The following is a 17,968-nucleotide window of genomic DNA, read 5'->3' on the forward strand; positions in this document are numbered from 1 at the left end:
CACGAATGTGTTTTCCCTTTTAATATTGCCATTATTCTAAAACCGCACTGTAGAAAGTTTACAAAATAAGGAGTAGGGCTAGACAGACAGCTAGCTGAGTTGGGAAAATGCCTACAATGCATACATGAGGACCTGATCCCCAGTACCCAAGTAAAAGGCTGGCCCAGAGCCCCGCATGTGTTTTTTATCCCAGAACTGGGGCTGGAGAGGGCAGGGAAAGGCAGATTCCTGGAGCTCACTGGTCAGACAGCCTGCACAATCAGCGAACCCAAGATTCAGAAAGAGAAAGACTGGATCTCAAAATTGATGGAGAGCAACAGAAGACTCCCAGTGTTGACCTTCACACATATTCATTCATTCATTCATTCATTCATTCATTCATTCATTCATTCTCTCCTCTCTGTCTGTCTCTCTCTCTTTCTCTCTCTCTCTCTCTCTCTCTCTCTCTCTCTCTCTCTCTCACTCACTCACTCACTCAGGCTTGTTTTATTTTGCAATGCACATTTTAGAATTATCATGCTTTAAAGTTAAACTGAACCGCATTTTACCAATACTTAATATTTAGTATCTTTAAATCTTATAATGCAGCTCTCTAGATCATGATTTTCTGGCTAAAAAATTATTACATGAGTAATAATCACTTACTTTTAAGCAGATACACCGATTCCTTGTTATTAGACTTTTAAGTTTATTCCAGTTTTCCCTTTTACAATTAAATCTCTAGTGAACAGCATTTTCTTCACTCCACAAGCATTTATTGTTTGGTATGTATGAGCACTAGGTGCTGAGGAAGCAATGGTGAATTAAGTTGGCACTGTTCATGCCCTCAGGAAATTCACAGTCCACAAGTAAGTACACAGACTTCCATTTCTAGAAATACGACAGTCCTTTCACCAAAATCACACTTAGGCATACTGAACATAAAGTGTGAAGTCACTATTTATTTATTTATTTATTTATTTATTTGTTTATTTATTTTGTTTTTACAAGACAGGGTTTCTCAGTGTAGTCTGGGCTGTATTAGAACTCACTCTTGTAGACCAGGCTGGCCTCAAACTAAGAGATCCACCTGCTTCTACCTCTCGAGTGTTGAGATAAAAGGTGTACACCACTATCACCTGGTAAAGCCACTTTAAATGTAAGACAAAATGTGGAATAATTTGTAAGGAATGTCTCCTAGTATATAATCAAAGCCTTGAGACTTACACTAGTCATGTTGTGTCTGTCTCAGTAGCTTAGAAAAGAAAAGGATGCCTCGTCTTTATCATGAAGAATAGACTAAAATAGCCCACCTAAGGCCACTGAGCCACTGTTGGAAGGTCAGCCTAGAGAAATTATCAGTTGTTAAAAGGCTCATGGAAGCCGGGCGTGGTGGCGCACGCCTTTAATCCCAGCACTCAGGAGGCAGAGGCAGGCGGATCTCTGTGAGTTCGAGGCCAACCTGGGCTACCAAGTGAGCTCCAGGAAAGGCGCAAAGCTATGCAGAGAAACCCTGTCTCGAAAAACCAAAAAAAAAAAAAAAAAAAAAAAAAAAAAAAAAAAAAAAAAAAAAGAAAAGAAAAGTCAAAAGTTGATTCCAGGTTGGATACTGGCAAAACTTTTCTGGAGACAACACTCTCAACCCAGGCGAGAACTAAATCTCAGGAACAGTCCCTTTGAAAATGATCCCCCATTTCAAATCACAAATTATATTAAAAGCAATACTAATTTAATAAGAGGTTAAAAGTATAAAAACTAAATGAGATACCCCCAAATTTCCGAGTACAGCACTATTGAACAGAAGCTTTAAAACAGATATATTTAAATGCAGACATAAAATAAAACATAAAATCAAAAGAAAAACAACAGCTTTTAAAATATAATCACAAAATTAAATTAATATTATAATATTAATATTTAAAAACAACAAAACTCAATGTACAAGTTAAGATAAAACTAAAGAGAGAACTAGCAAAATGGAACAAACAGATCAGAAAAAAACCATCTTTATCAAGAACACAGGTAAGGAGGTGGAAACCGAAAGAGGAAACGGCATAAGATGGAAGTGAGAAGGTCTGTTATTTACCTAATCAAAATCAAAGGGTGAGAATAAAGGCAATACTCAAAGGAATGATGGCTAATCAAAGACGAAATCTTAGACTAAGGAAGCACTAATAGGCATCTACTATGGCAATTGTAAGTGGGTAAAAGTAAAAGAACTTCAAAGGATTGAAAGGAGGGACAGGGTAGATGAACTCAAACTAACGAAGGACAATTATGAAATCCTACTGCAATGTGAGCTAATTAAGAATAACAACAGGGGCCATAGAGGTAGAGACACTTGTTGCTCTTGCATAGGACTCAAGTTCGGTTCACAGAATCCAGAAATGGTTCAAATGAATCCATAATTCCAGTTCCGTTAATCTGATGCCTTCTTTTGAGCTCCATGGGAACCAGACACACATGTGGTATATATGCATACATGCAGCCAAAACACTCATAAACATAAAAGAATCTTAATTTTTTAAAAAGAATATCACAACAACAAAAAAAGAAACTTGAACAGAGGTATCCTGTATGAACAGACATGTCCCAGAAAACATAGGTTATTAAATGAAAAATCTGTGTTAGGCATGGGATACCCAAAGACACCCAAAACAATACAGGCTATTGCCACCACTTTCAGTTGCCCACCATAACTAGGCAGTAAGACTCTACTGTTCAAGACACCAAGTACTTTGCAGGACACAGAGGAGTCAACTCGTCTCCCTGCTGGTTAACTTTCACAGTGCTGAAAGGGCCTATGCAGGCTTCTGGAGGAGAAATGACATCAATGGTCTTACCCAATCCTGGACTCTACATGCTACAAATGGGACCTACTAGGCAAGATGTACACAATGGCACAGTGGTGGCAAGGCTGTTTAGTGGGGTAACCAACTGTTGCCTTGATTGGATTTGAGATCTGCTTCACAGAAGGCAATTTCATGTTTGGAACTATAAACATAGTCAAAACCCATGGCTAGGAAAGTATTCTAAATGGTCATGTTGTCAAACTTCCTTCTAAATATTTGTTTGTATCCATAGATTTGCACTGTTCTCAACCTTGAGCAGAGAAGCTTCTTACCACAGTAGGTAGTGGTTATGAAAAGACTCAATATCTGTTCAAAGTACTGAAAATAAGTGACTTTGAGTGCTCAGGGAACATCATAAAGGAGAAGGCAAGAATGTATGAGTCAGAGGGTGAAGAGGAGTACTGAAAAATGCTATCCTCAGGATATAAGTGTTGAACACATGAACTCAACAACTAGGGTTACCTGCACAAGACCAAGCTAGTTAGAAATTCCAACATGGAGGTGAGAGGAACTCCCAAGGCCTTACTCCTAGCCAAAAATCTACTAGCAGATGCTTGCTGTTATGAGAGGGAGAGGCACTCTTTTTCAAAGGGTAGCCATGAGCAGGATGTCCATGCTCTCAGTGGTTAACCCCATAGCCATGTGCAAATAGACAGCTCTTGGTTTAGTGGATACCTATACCTATACCTATACCTATACCTATACCTATACCTATACCTATACCTATACCTATACCTATACCTATACCTATACCTATACCTATATCTATATATGTGGAGGACTTGAAACTTAAGGGAGATGTAATGAGGAGGGAACAGAAGAGTTAGCAGAAGGGAGTGGGGATTGGATAAGATTAATATGTATTATATACATCTATGAAATTTTCAAGAAAAAAAAGGATTCACAGGGAGCCAGATTTCTACACTTTATTCAAAGTATTAAATGTGACAAGTAATACCTAGAGAAATCACTGAAAATGATATACAAACAGTAAAAAAAAGCGTATACACACAACACACACACACACACACACACACACACACACACACACCAAAATGAAATTTTTAAGATGTCAAGTAACTTATTCAGAAGAAATGAAAACAGAGGGAAGAAATAAAAATAAAAATAAATGAGAGAGTCGAACTATATCCATAATTACAGTAAATGTGTATGTTCTGCCTTACTTTTATAGCACCAAACTGAAAGCAAACAAAATGTCCCTCCTAGTTTTCATGGTACCAGAAGGCATCAAGCAAGCTTCCAAAGGAGGGAAGCAACCAATAGTCCGACCCATCTATGATGCATATGAACCGCAACTACTATGGCACAATAATCCTAACGGTCCAGGAGTGGCACACAGAACTTGGTGGTAACCATCAACTCTCTAATTGAACTTAAGACCCACTCAACAAGAGGGAGGCCATGTCTGGTGCTAGAAATATGAATAACTACCAGTGCTAGTGAAGTCATGGATATTGGAGGAGAATCTACTACCACTAATTTACTAAGTCAACATAATCACTAACAATCTATAAACATTTGTGATATTTTGCATTCACAAAATTTTGATCCACTATATTTTTACATGTGTGCTAATTAAGACTTCATGTTTTCAAGAACATTCTCTCCATACTGCACTATCGTATCTCAGCTAAACTAACATTATTTGAGGCTTCCATATAATCTGAATGGAAACAAGTCCTTTCCATTCCATTCTTGTGTGTGCTAGAATTGTCGAGACTGTGTAGCTGTCCCACATGCTGTAGGTATGAGTCCTCTTTATTCTAAGATAACTGAAGTCCTTGAGGCTTTCCTACACACATATGGTTTCTCTTCAATGTGAGCTTTTTTTGTGTGCATTTAAACAGTACTAGAATGATTGAAGGCTATCCCCACAGTGCTTATATGTATGTTTCTCTTCTTTGAAAATTCTTTTGTGTATCTAAAAGAAATAGAACACTGGAAGGTTTTCCTGCAGTTTTTGTTATTAATGGTGGGTTGGGTTTTTTGTTTGCTTGTTTTGTTTTTATTTTTTCATTCATGAAGTTTCTCTGCCATGTACATTCATGTATGTTTTTGATAGAAAATTGAATAACTGAAATTTCTCCCACTTACATGCTTACATGGAGGTTTCATTCCAATGTGAGCACTTTCATGGAACTGAAGAGTACTTGAGTGGCTAAAGTCTTCCCTATATGGCTTATATTCATAAGGATTCTCCCCAGCATGGGCCCTTGTATGACTTCTAAGAGAATTGAGAAAACTGAAGACTTCATCACATGGCTTACCTTTACACAGTGTCTCCAATGTGTACTTTTTCTTTGCTTCTGGAAGCACTGGAAGTAAGTTAGTTTTCCAGAATTCTAGTTCGGTTTTGTTGCTATACTAAACATCAGGACCAAAAGCAACTTGGGGCGGAAAAGGTTTAATTGGCTTTATTCCAGGTTACAATCCATCATTTAGGGAAGTCAGGGCAAGAATTCAAAGGAGGAGCTTTAAGCAGAAACCAAGAGAATACTTGTCTACTGGCTTGCTTCTTGTGGTCTAGTCAGCAAGCTTTTCTATATAACCCAGGCTAACCTGTCAGAGATAGTGCCACCCACTATGGGCTGAGCCCTCCCTTACCAACCAGCAATCCTGACAATGCCCCACAGACATGCTCACAGACCAATGAAAGTAATTCAATTGAGGTGAGACACTCTTCCCAGGCGTCTCAAGTTGACAACCAAGATTTGCCATCATAGCATTTTGCTCCATTTTCCTTGTAATCATATTCTTTGTTGCATGAGTTCTGAAGGGAATGAATGACAAATGAGGGCGCGCACGCACGCATGCACACACACACACACACACACACACACACACACACACACAGGGTAAGGCGGGGGTGTGATTTCACATGCAGAAGTTTTCTTGTTCAAAACACAATCTAGTCTTCACAGATGGTTTCTTCACTTACGTTCACAGTATCTCTACTACTTGACTTCTGCTGGGACTTTGGTAGCCATCTTCAATGTTCTGGTTATCCATTTTTGTATCGTAGAGGATATACTTCATAAGGTTTCTCCTACCACTTGACTTCTTACACATCACCTGGGACTTCTGTAGCCATCTTCAATATTCTGGTCTTCACATTTTTTTCCTACAGAGGCCATGCTCTAGAAGGGTTCCCACATCATATTTCTATAGAGAATCTTCTGGGAAAAATCCAGAAAAGCACACACCCCAGGATGAAGTTCACAACCATAGCTTCAAAGGTCAGTAACTCTATTTCCATTTTCTGGTGTCCCAGGTTCTCCCAAGGCTCTGAAAGCCTATGCAGGCCACAACACAACAGAGACGGAACCACCCAGAGTCTCTCTGAACAGTACATATGTGGTCCCAATAAAGTCTTTTAGATGGGTTTACACAGTATTCTGAATTTTTAAACTTGTCTCAGAAACTGTATCCATATGATTAGATTGATACCATTCTTGAGATGGTATAAATTTATTCCATTTCAAAAATTTATTTTGATTATAAATTTATTATTATAAAATAGACTAATGAGTGCCAGATGTAAGGTATTTGGAGGCAAGGAAGTGAGGTGTGACTACAAAGAAGTACCATAGAGAGGAACTTTGTAGGAATGTAATAATCCCTTATCTCAAATATGGTGACTGACATCAACTATTTATATTATACAATGACATAGAACTATACACAACTGTGCCAATGTAGATTTTCTGATTTTGACACTGTAGTGTAATTATGTAAAATGGGATATTGCTTTAAAAATGAACAAAGAATAAATGGCCTTTTCTATATTTTTGCAAATTGTGTTTTGTTTTTTATTTTTGAGACAGGGTTTCTCTGTGTAGCCTTAGCTGTTCTGAAATTCACTTTGTAGACCAGGCTGGCCTCAGACTCACAGAGATCCCCCCGCCTCTGCCTCCCAAGTGCTGGGATTAAAGTCATGTGCCACCACCACCTGGAAATTTTGCAACTACTTACAAATTTTATTTTAAGATAATATAATAAATTCTGAGATCTAGGCCACACAAGTAAATTATTAAATAAGAATCTTTGGGAGCAGAAAGCAGATAACTTTATAAAGTTCTGCAAATTCTTTATAAAGTTTGGCTGGAGAGATGGTGTTCTGGCTAATTTTATGTTAACTTGACACAAACTAGAGTCATCTGAGAGAAAGAAGCTTCAGTTGAGAAAATGCTTCCACAAGATCGGCTGCAGGTAAGCCTGTAGGACACTTTCTTGATTAATAATTGATGTGGGAGTTTCCAGTCCATTGTGGATAAGGCCACCCCTAGGGTGGTGGTCCTGTGTTCTATAAGAAAGCAAGCTGAGCAAGCTAGTAAGCAGCACCCCTCCATGGTCTCTACAGAAGCTCCTGCCCCCAGATTCCTACCCTGTTGAGTTCTTTTCCTGACTTTTCTTCAATGATGGACTACAATGTGGAAGTGTAAGCCAAATAAATCCTTTCCTCCCCAACTTGTTTGGTTATGGTGTTTCATCACAGCAATAGAAACCCTAACTATGACATATGGCTCAGTGGTTAAAAGCACTTGTTGATCTTTCAGAGGACCTAGGTTTGGTTCCCAGCACCCATACGGTAGTACACAACCATCTGTAACTCCATTTCTAGAGAGTTACATTCAGAGATCTGATACCCTCTTCTGATATCTACAGGCACCAGATGTGCACATACATATATGCAGGCAAAACACATAAACATAAAACAAATATATTTTAAAGTTCTGAAAAGTTTCATTTACTTCACCAAGAAACACAAAGGTGAAAATCTGACAAAATAGATGTTATAAAAAGAAAAAGGTGTGCATTTCCCACACTTAAGCATATGTAGAACATTACTATGTGCATCAGCTATCCTTGCATTATTAAAGCTACACTACAACCATGTATTTTCTTTTTAAAAATATCACTTGGGACCTACATAAGAAAAGGAGTAGAAAACAGGAAACTATATGTAGTTATCAAAATAGTCAATTTAATAAACCACTAATAACTAAACCAAACTGTGATGTAGGCATTTAAAGATATGGCGGTAGTAAACTATAAGACCAGCCCTTGGGAGTCCATAGGCAGGAGCATCAGGAGTTCAAGATCATCCTCGGCTACACAGCAAGTACATGAGCTACTCTCGAAAATAAATCTAACTATTCCAGAATCTTGTGATTCAAGTATCAGAAAATACTCCAGAAAAAATCCCCCCAAGGTATTTGGCTAAGCTACCTAATATGTTGTTTTCTCATCTGCCCATATTTGCATATGAAAAACAACTACTGAACTGGCAAAATTGCTCAGTAGATAAAGGCACTTACCACCTAGGCTCATGACCTATATTTGACCTCTAAACATACACTATGGCACATGTACACACACGTACAGACACACACACACACACAAACCAATCATCATAATCAATGTCAAATATAATTTTTTTTTTTTTTTTTTTTTTTTTTGGTTTTTCGAGACAGGGTTTCTCTGTGTAGCTTTGCGCCTTTCCTGGAGCTCACTTGGTAGCCCAGGCTGGCCTCGAACTCACAGAAATCTGCCTGTCTCTGCCTCCCAAGTGCTGGGATTAAAGGCGTGCGCCACCAACGCCCAGCTGTCAAATATAATTTTTGAAAACCCTCATCTATGTGCACCTGGACAGAAGACTTCAATACCAAGGCCTTTCCAGAAGACTGAAAGGATCTCAGATATATCCACACACCCGGTTTATGTACAGCTACCTAGAAGTGGAAAACAACTGCCCAGTGATGAAGAAAATGTGCATACTTAGATAGCTAGCTGGCTCAGCAGATAAAAGCACTTGCTGCACAAGCTTAATGGCCTTAAGTGGATCACAGAACCTCCTGACTTTGAGGGTCCTACAAGGAGCAATCACAAATCAAAGAACTTGAGGGCAACTAGCTACAGCCTCATAGTGAAGACAACCAGAGGAGGCAGTCATGTGGAGGGGTAGGCCTATGGGGGTAGTCATGGAGAGGGAAGAGCTGGGATTGTTGATCTATCAAATCTTTCAGACAGCAGGAGGTCAGCTGGGGCAGTGAATAGTATGGGGGGAGGGGTGGTTAGTAGCTTTAACTCTGTGGCTAGGAGCTGAGCCCATAGGAGGATAACTGGAATCTGACAGTCTCCAGCCTGAGGTCAGAAAGTGGATCAGTCTCTAGAGCCATCTATCACTGCAGTAAAGCTGAGAATTTTGAAGCTCCATTGTTGTATTTGGCTTCCACAGCCTTATCTCTCCAGCTAGGGACTTAATTTTGAGTTTTGTCTGAAAACAAGAGACTGGTCTGCCTGAACAGCAATCATATACTATAATCAAATTGGCTTCTTTCCAGGGATGCAAGGATAGTTCAGGTAAGATATGCCTTTAATTTCAACACCTAAGAGGCAATGGCAGGCAGATTTCTTCATCCTAGAGCAGCCAGGGGTATGTAGTGAGACCCTGTCTCAAATAATCAATTAATTAAACCAGTTAGTATAGGTATACAAGTGAACACATGTAAACATCAATTTAATATTTTGTGAGACTTAGAGAAATTAATCAAAGGAAAAACATTTTTTAATTCATTGTTTGTGTAGATACTTCTGACAGTTTTTAAAACTTTAAACTTTCTACTTCATGGGTTTTCCTTATTTTCTTTATATAGTCTTATTTTCAAAATCATTTAGTATTTAGTTCAGAAGTATTTTCCATTACTGCTCAGATGCAAATATTTTTACTCAATTCTAAGAGAACTTCACTCAAACCCACTGAATTGATGCTTTTTTTATACTTACATACAGGTGGTATCTCCAGAGAAATCCAACTAGGAAAACAGAAAATTCTAGAATAACAGGGAACTAATAGCCAACCTGTAATATGTAATTATTTTTTAATAGTTTCTATTCATCATTCAGGTTTTTTGTTTGTTTGTTTGTTTGTTTTTGTACTTGTTTTTTTTTTTTAGTTTTTTGAGACAAAGTTTCTCTCTGTAGCTTTGGAGCCTATACTGGAACTCACTCTGTAATCCAGGCTGGCCTCGAACTCACAGAGATCCACTTGCCTCTGCCTCCCAAGTGCTAGGATTAAAGACATGCGCCACCACCGCCTGGCTCATTCAATATTTTTTAAAATACTAGAAACAATTACTAAAAGAGACTGAAATTGATGGCATATTACTTAAGAATTAGTCTAAAGTTTTAAATTGAAGATGAGCTTCAATGCATAGGAGAGTATGCTTCCTTTACAAAGCAGCACATATTCAGACCCATGTGATAGATGTATAAAGTAATACTGAAAAGTATACTATGAGGCATCTGTGGTAAGAAATCAAACAAGAAGGTTCATCCATTTGACACAGTTGTCATATGGTCTACCCAGAGCTGTAAAATAGATTTTGATATTGAAATCTTTCTACTCTCAAATAGCACAACTCAAAAGGAACCAGCTAACTTTTTTCTTACAGATAGTTCTATCTAGTTTTCAATTGTATGAGAAATTCTAATTTCTTGGGCCATGTATTAATTAATTACAAAGTTAAATAACCAAATAAAATATCTACAAAGGAAGTAAGTAGACATTCCACAAAGATGCTACAGATATGGCACAAAAAGGTACTAAACATCACTAAAAAGTCAGAGACTGACAACAGTAAATGTTGACAAGTGTGGTGGTTTGAAAGAAAATGGCCCCCAAAGGGAATGGTACTATTAAAAGTGGCCTTGTTGGAGGAAGTGTGTCACTGTGGGGGTGGGCTTTGAGGCCTCTTTTGCTCAAACTTCCCTCATTGTGATGATCAGTTGACTTCCTGTTGTCTGCAAGATGTAGAACTCTCAGCTCTAGCACCACATTTGCCTGCATGCCACCATGCTCCCCCAACATGATGATAATGAACTGAACCTGTGAAACTGTAAGCGAGCCACCCTGACTGTTTTCTTTATAAGAGGTGCCATGGTCATGATGTCTCTTCATAGCAATAGAAACCCTAAGATAACAAGGAAGCAGAACAACAATAATAAAACACTCATACAACCCTCTGAAGTAGGGTTCTAGAAGAAAATTAAGAATTAGGTAAAATTACAAGAGTGATATGTCCCAAGCATAATACAAACTAGAACCTTATTAGATTTAAAGGAATCTATACTCACAAGATGCTAGCTTACTACCTCTAATAGTTACCTTAGTGGTAAAGGGCTTAATTCTCTTTGAGAGCCCTAAGAAGACAAGCATCATAAATTATTAGTTACATTATTAAATCAAAGAGCACTGCAGAACACTATTTGGTCATTTCCTGTCAAGTTAAAGACATATTTATCACACAACCCAAAAATTCCACTATTGGCCCAAAAGAAAAAAAATATGGCTATAAAACAACAACATGTACAAGGGCTGGAGAGGGAGCTCTGTGGTGATATTTTATCTGTGTACCCCAATAAAGTTTATCTGAGGATCAGAGGAGGATCTGTGAGTTCAGAGCCAGGCGTGGAGGTACATACCGTTAATCCCAGCAATAACCATAAAGGTCTGGAGGTCTATACAGACAGACAGGAAATGACGAAGCTGGGCAGAAGAGGAAGTGATGTAGCTGGGCGGAAAGAGGAAATGAGATGGCAGAACAAAAAGGATATAGGCATGGGTATACAAGAAGTACGTCTCTGGCGGAGGATCTCCAAGTGGTAAGAACATGGCTGGCTTCTTTTTGCTTTTCTGATCTCTCAGCTTTTTAACCCCAATATCTGGCTCCAGGTTTTTTTTTTTTATTAGTAAGACTGTTTAGCAATTCGTCTTACATTTGATGCCCATAAAGGCAAGAACAGCACCCTTGGAGGACTGGGTCAGGGACACAATTAATATTGAATCTCATGACCACGATAATACGTGGATAGGAAAGGTGATCTCAAGGGGTTTGAAGAAAAGTAATAATGTCAGATGCTTTAATTGCAGTAAACAAGGCCACCTAAAAGGGGAATGTAAACAGGGTGTTCCTAGAAACAATGTTTCTTCAAAGAACAATGGCAACAGAAAGTAATCCAAACAGAATTCTGGATTATGCAGAAAGTGTAGTAAAGGTAAACATTGGACTAAGAAATGTAGATCAACAAGGAACAGATAAGGTAATCTTTTGCCTCTATCATAGGGAAACTCCCTGAGGCCCCCACAGCAAATTCAATTCAATCCTTTCCTGCCATCATAGAAGAAACCCCTTCTCAAAGCAACTAAATAGTCAAATGCCTATTGTAATAAACCATACTGCTCGGGGTGATAGAACAGCTATCGCAGAGAGAACAGGAAATTCAGGAGAAATCATAATGCGAGTTTTTTGGCAAACTTCTATAAATGAACAAAGACCAAAATTAAAAATACAGCCGGGCGGTGGTGGTGCACGCCTTTAATCCCAGCACTCGGGAGGCAGAGGCAGGCGGATCTCTGTGAGTTCGAGGCCAGCCTGGGCTACCAAGTGAGTCCCAAGATAGGCGCAAAGCTACACAGAGAAACCCTGTCTCGGAAAAAAAAAAAATTTAAATGACGTTCTCATGGAGGGTCTTGTAGATACAGGTGTGGATGTCACAATAATTGCACCAGAATCTTGGCATCCAAATTGGACTTGTCAGGTGGTAAATGTTCAGCTGTTAGTGATTAGAACAGTATCATAAGTGAAACAGGGTACAAGATGGCTCAAATAAATTTATGGGGCCGTGATCTATTACAAAATGGAGTACCCAGATTAACATTCCTCCAACCTCAGAAACAAACCATAAACTAACACATGTTTCTGGGAGAAATATTAGGAGGCATTATAAAGAATAGTCACTGGCCATCCAGATTGTAAAATAAGTCTACAAAAAATTAGACCCCAAAAGATGCAAATTAGGGGGGATTGATTATGGACTCTTAATGACTTTCAAAGATTATTCAGAGACATTTCCCATCTATGGACTATTGTTGGGGTAAAAAAATGATGAACTGAGTAATTTGTTCAAAACCTTAGAGGGTGACAAGGACTTAAATAGTCCAAGAGAATTATCAACTGAAGCTGAGAGAGAATTAATTGGCTTATGGCAGGGCAGGATGGAGCCAGGTGGGAAAATCCAAGGGAGACAGTGAAAGGAGAAAAGAGAGGGAGGGGAGATGCCATCCCACCATCCAGGGAGCAGCATGTAATGGCACACAGGTAAAGCCATGGAACATGTGGCGATATACAGATTAATAGAAATGGGCTGAGTTTAGTTATAAGAGCAAGAAGCCTGAGCTAATAATGGCCAAGCAGTTATAATTAATATGAGCCTCTGTGTATTTACTTGGGGGACACAAGTGGGAGAGATTTGTCCTGACCGCTGGCCAGGCCAAACACAGGAAAACTTCTGACTACAGAGCTCAGATTAAGAGTACTTGATGCTCATACAGAGGAGTCAGATTCAACTGGTTCAGCACCCAATGTGGCAGCTAGCAACTGTCTCTAAGTTTAATCCCAGAGGCTCTGATGCCTTTGTCTGGCCTCCACTGTCACTGCACAAATAGGATGCACAGACATGCATGCTGGCAAAATACCCACATACATAAAACAAAATAAGATAAATATAGAAACAAAAGATTACACAAAAATTTATATCTGCCTTATTCCTTAAAGTTAAAAAAGTAATAAACCTAAATATCATCAGCAGAATGAACATATGTAGTTTGTCAATTACACAGGGAAGTACTTAACAATCAAAAAAAGATTAAATCACTTACATAAGCAGTGACACAGACAACTCTGAACAGCATTATGTTGCAAAAATAAGACATTTTTAAAAGTGTGATATAGAACCACAAAGTGATGGCATAACAAGGTTGCCAGGCAGTGGTGGTGCATGCCTTTAATCCCAGCACTCAGGCGGCAGAGGCAGGTGAATCTCTGTGAGTTTGAGGCCAGCCTGGTCTACAAAGTGAGTTCCAGAACAGCTAGGCTGTTGCACAGAGAAACTATGTTTTGAAATACTAATACCAAAACCAAACCCCCCAAAAATTTCATGCAGAGGAATCTTAATAATCAATAAAAAAAATGTTCATGGTCTTTAAAAGTTTTGCCAAAATGTAACTTTCTTATTATTAGTCATAAACATATAGTGAAGAATTAAAACATTAAGCAAGCATAATGAGTATGTTACATTTTAAAACATCAGATACATTAAGGATTAATATGTGTAACTCAAAAGGTTTCTCTTGCCTGGCACTGGGGTTATTGTTAGTCTATGGCTCTTGGGGGAATATTGTCACCTCATATGGTATGACTTCATTTAAACACACACACACACACACACACACACACACACACACACACACACGATACATATATTTTTTTAGTAAGCTTATAAAATATTATTTCCTTATGTCTCTTAAAAACATCTTTAGGGCCGGGCGGTGGTGGCACACGCCTTTAATCCCAGCACTCAGGAGGCAGAGGCAGGTGGATCTCTGTGAGTTCGAGGCCAGCCTGGGCTACCAAGTGTACCAAGTGAGTTCCAGGAAAGGCACAAAGCTACACAGAGAAACCCTGTCTCAAAAAACCAAAAAAAAAAAAAAAAAAAAACCAAACATCTTTAGGGTTCTTTCTCCTTCTTTTTCTGTATTACCCTCCCTCCCTATTTAAGTCCCCCATTGTTTTTCCCTTTCATAGCTGTGTCCTACTATATCCCTATCAGGAATTCCTTTCCCCTTCCCCAAATGGGCCTTTTTTATTTTCCTGACTTCTGCAGTTACTTCAGGGTATATCCTCAAATCTAAAGATTCAGAGCTAAGATTCAAAAATAAGCGATATATATGGTCTATCTTCCTGGGTCTGGGTTATTTCACTCAGTTTATTTTCTAGTTCCATCAATTTACCCACAAAGTTCATGTCATTTTTCTTCACAGCTGAACAGAATTCCATATGTGTGTATGTGTGTGTGTGTGTGTGTGTGTGTGTGTGTGTATCCCATTTGCCTTATCCATTTATCGGTTGGAAGACATTTAGACTGCTTTTATTTCCTAGCTATTGTGAACAGAGCAGCAATGAATACAGCCAAACAAGAATCTCTGGACTATAATATCAAGTCCTCCGGCAGATGCCAAGGAGTGGTACAACTGTGTCATACAGGTGATCTATTTTTAGCTGTTTGAGAATTCTGCACACTGATTTCATGGCTGCATCAGCATGCAGTCCCACCATAGTGAACAAAGTTTGCCCTTTCCCTGCACATCCATCACATTTGTTGTCAGTTCTTTTCTTGATGTTACCCATTCTGACTGAACTAAGATGAAACCTCAAAATAATTTCAATTCGCATTTCTCTGTTGTTACAGCTATTTAACATTTTAAAGGTATTTCTTAGCCCAAAATAAACAAAAACCCCAGTAAAAATTCCCTCGGCAGAATTAAATTGAGAACGGGGGGGGGGGGGGGGGAGGCAGCTGGCTGCCTGTAAAGACTGCTTTTGACAACCAAGGAAACCTTTTTTTTTTTTAACAAGTTTCCTAACTCTTCAGAGAGAGACCTGACGACCTAACTGTAAACTTTTAGCAACTTTTGGCATTCTCAAGGTTCTTCCTCAGCCCCCCAGATTTGAAAGTTCTCCCTTGATTGATCATATTTTACCTTATTTGCATACTCATATTCAGCCAATCTGAGCCCAGGGGGTATGTCTTAAATTTGGATGCTCTTGGACTGCAGGAAACAACCAAGGAAAAGGAACGGACTGCCTTCCTTCAAGACTTGCTGTAGACAGACTCATTGGAGGCTCCCTGTACCAGAGGTCTCTACCACAAAGCTTGCTCAAGTCAGCCCCTGGGACTTGACCAGTTGAAGGGCCATTGTACCTGCCTCTGCCTCCAAGACTCTGAACTCACCTGGGTGCCAAGGGAAACTTGTTCCGTAAGTTGCTTCCAACCTCCAAGGCCAGTGGCTCCAAACTTCCCACTTGAAGCTTTAGAAGCTGCTCTGGAGACCTAGAGCTGTAATGACTTTCTGCCAACACTCACTGCTATTGAGTGTTAAACCTGCTTTGTTTCCATCCTATGTTTTACACTGTTTAAGGTTGTTAATCCCAAATTAGCATTAAATACTTCCTGTTTGTACTCTTCACTGCCCACTCCATTCTTAGAGAAGAATGGGACAGGAAACCAACTGGGGGACAAGAGATGATCTCCACCAACTGCTTCAGTTTCATGGCACCAGTGAAAGCAAGACAACTCCATTCAGAGACCAGGTTATAACCCTCAAGTCTTACTCCAATAGCAATCTGCTTCCTACAGTGAGGCCCCAGTTCCTGAAGGTTCCACAAACACTCAAATCAAGTGTTCAAGCATGCTAACCATCCTGCCTTCAGCACCTTCATGCTCATGAACATCTCATAAAGCTAATTCATTCTGTCCAATTTCAAGTCACCATAATTTTTAACAGTATCAACACTGCCAAAGTCCAAAGTCTCTTCTGAGACTCAAGGCAAACACAACTGTGAGCCCCTGTAAAACCAAAGAGAGGCTTAGTTACTGTGAAATGCTCAGATCAAACAAGAACATCGATATCATGCCTCTTCCTCCTCAAGTCTCATGGAACATCACAGAACACAAGGCAGAAAAACTATTAAGAGCCAGATGTCGAGAAGGACTTCTAAGAAATAGTGTCTTTAGAACATGGCAGGGTGTTGCACTCATGAACTCAACCAACAGCTGTGGTTGCCTGCCCAAGCTACACAAGATGAAAACAGTCAACAGTCCAACACAGTCACATAAGAAAAAGGAATCCCTATACATAGTTAACAGAAATAAAAATTAGTCTAGCCATCATGGAAATCAGTAGTAGAAGTTCCTCAAAGGAAATTAAAGATAAATCTACCACATTCTCCAGTTACACAATTTTTGGGTATTTAACAAAAAGACTCAAAGTCAGCATATCACAGAGATACTTGTTATTGATGTTTATTGCAGCACTATTCACAATAGTTATGGGAAAAAGTATAGAGCCAACCAAGTACCCATCAACAGAGGAATGGATAAAGAAAATATGGTATATATACACAATGGAATTTTATGCATTCATAAAAAAGAATGAAACTATGTTATCTATAGAAAAATAGAATCAACTGGGGGTCATTACATTAAGTGAATTGTTAGACCCAGGAAGACAAATATCATATTCTCCCTCATCTGTGGCCCCTGGATTTTATATTTGTCTGTATACATGACATAAAAGTAGAAGCCCAACTTTTTAGAGGAACAATGGGGGCTACTGAGCAGAGGGAGGAAAAGGAAAAGTAGGATCATATGTGGGGGAAAGAACATAGTTAAAGTATATTATGTATATTCAAACAAATACCCTTATAAAACTAATATTGTGTGCAATGAATAAATGTCAATAAAGAGAAGGAAGGCAATGCACTTAATAAGATAATTCTCCAAAGAAGCCATACAAATAATCAAGATACAAAGAAATGATGCTCATTATCATTACTCATCAAGGAAATATAAATCCAAACCACAATGTGATGTCTCACACCCATAAGAATGACCATCAAACACAAGAGACAATAACAGATATTGGCATGATTACATAGATATTGAACCTTTTGAACACTACTAGAGTGAAAGTAAGACAGAGCCCCTCTGAAAACCAGTGTGTTGGTTGGGTTTTGTTAACTTGATACAAACCTAGACATAGCTTGGAAGAGAGAATTTTTGTTTTGTTCTGTTTTTTTCAAGACAGGGTTTCTCTATGTAGCCCCAGTTGTCCTGGAACTCACTCTGTAGACCAGGCTGGCCTTGAACTCACAAAGATCTGCCTGCCTATGCCTCCCAAGTGCTGGGATTTAATGGCATGCACCACCACCGCCTAGCTCAGAAGAGGGAGTCTTCATTGTAAAAAATGCCTCCATAAGATTGGCCTGTAGGCAAATCTATATGTCATTTTCTTGATACATAATTGATGTGGGAGGACCCACACCACTGTAGGTGGTGCCATCCCTAGGCAAGTGGTTATGGGATGTATAAGAAAGAAAACTGAATGGGTCACAAGGAACAAACCAGTAAACAGCTTTTCCCATGCACTCTGCTTAAGTCCCTGACTTTACTTCCCTCAATGGACTGTGACCCAGGATATGTAAGCCAAATAGACC

General features: G+C 39.0%; 1 protein-coding gene across 11 annotated transcripts in view; it reads right to left on the minus strand.

Moving 5' to 3' along the window:
* The window catches only part of Tsga10 (testis specific 10), a 103,834-nt gene that overhangs the window by 47,611 nt on the left and 38,255 nt on the right, over positions 1-17,968 (minus strand). The gene's annotated exons all lie outside the window — the stretch shown is intronic.

This window comes from Peromyscus leucopus, chromosome 16_21, assembly GCF_004664715.2.
Source record: "Peromyscus leucopus breed LL Stock chromosome 16_21, UCI_PerLeu_2.1, whole genome shotgun sequence".
Lineage (NCBI taxonomy): Eukaryota > Metazoa > Chordata > Mammalia > Rodentia > Cricetidae > Peromyscus > Peromyscus leucopus.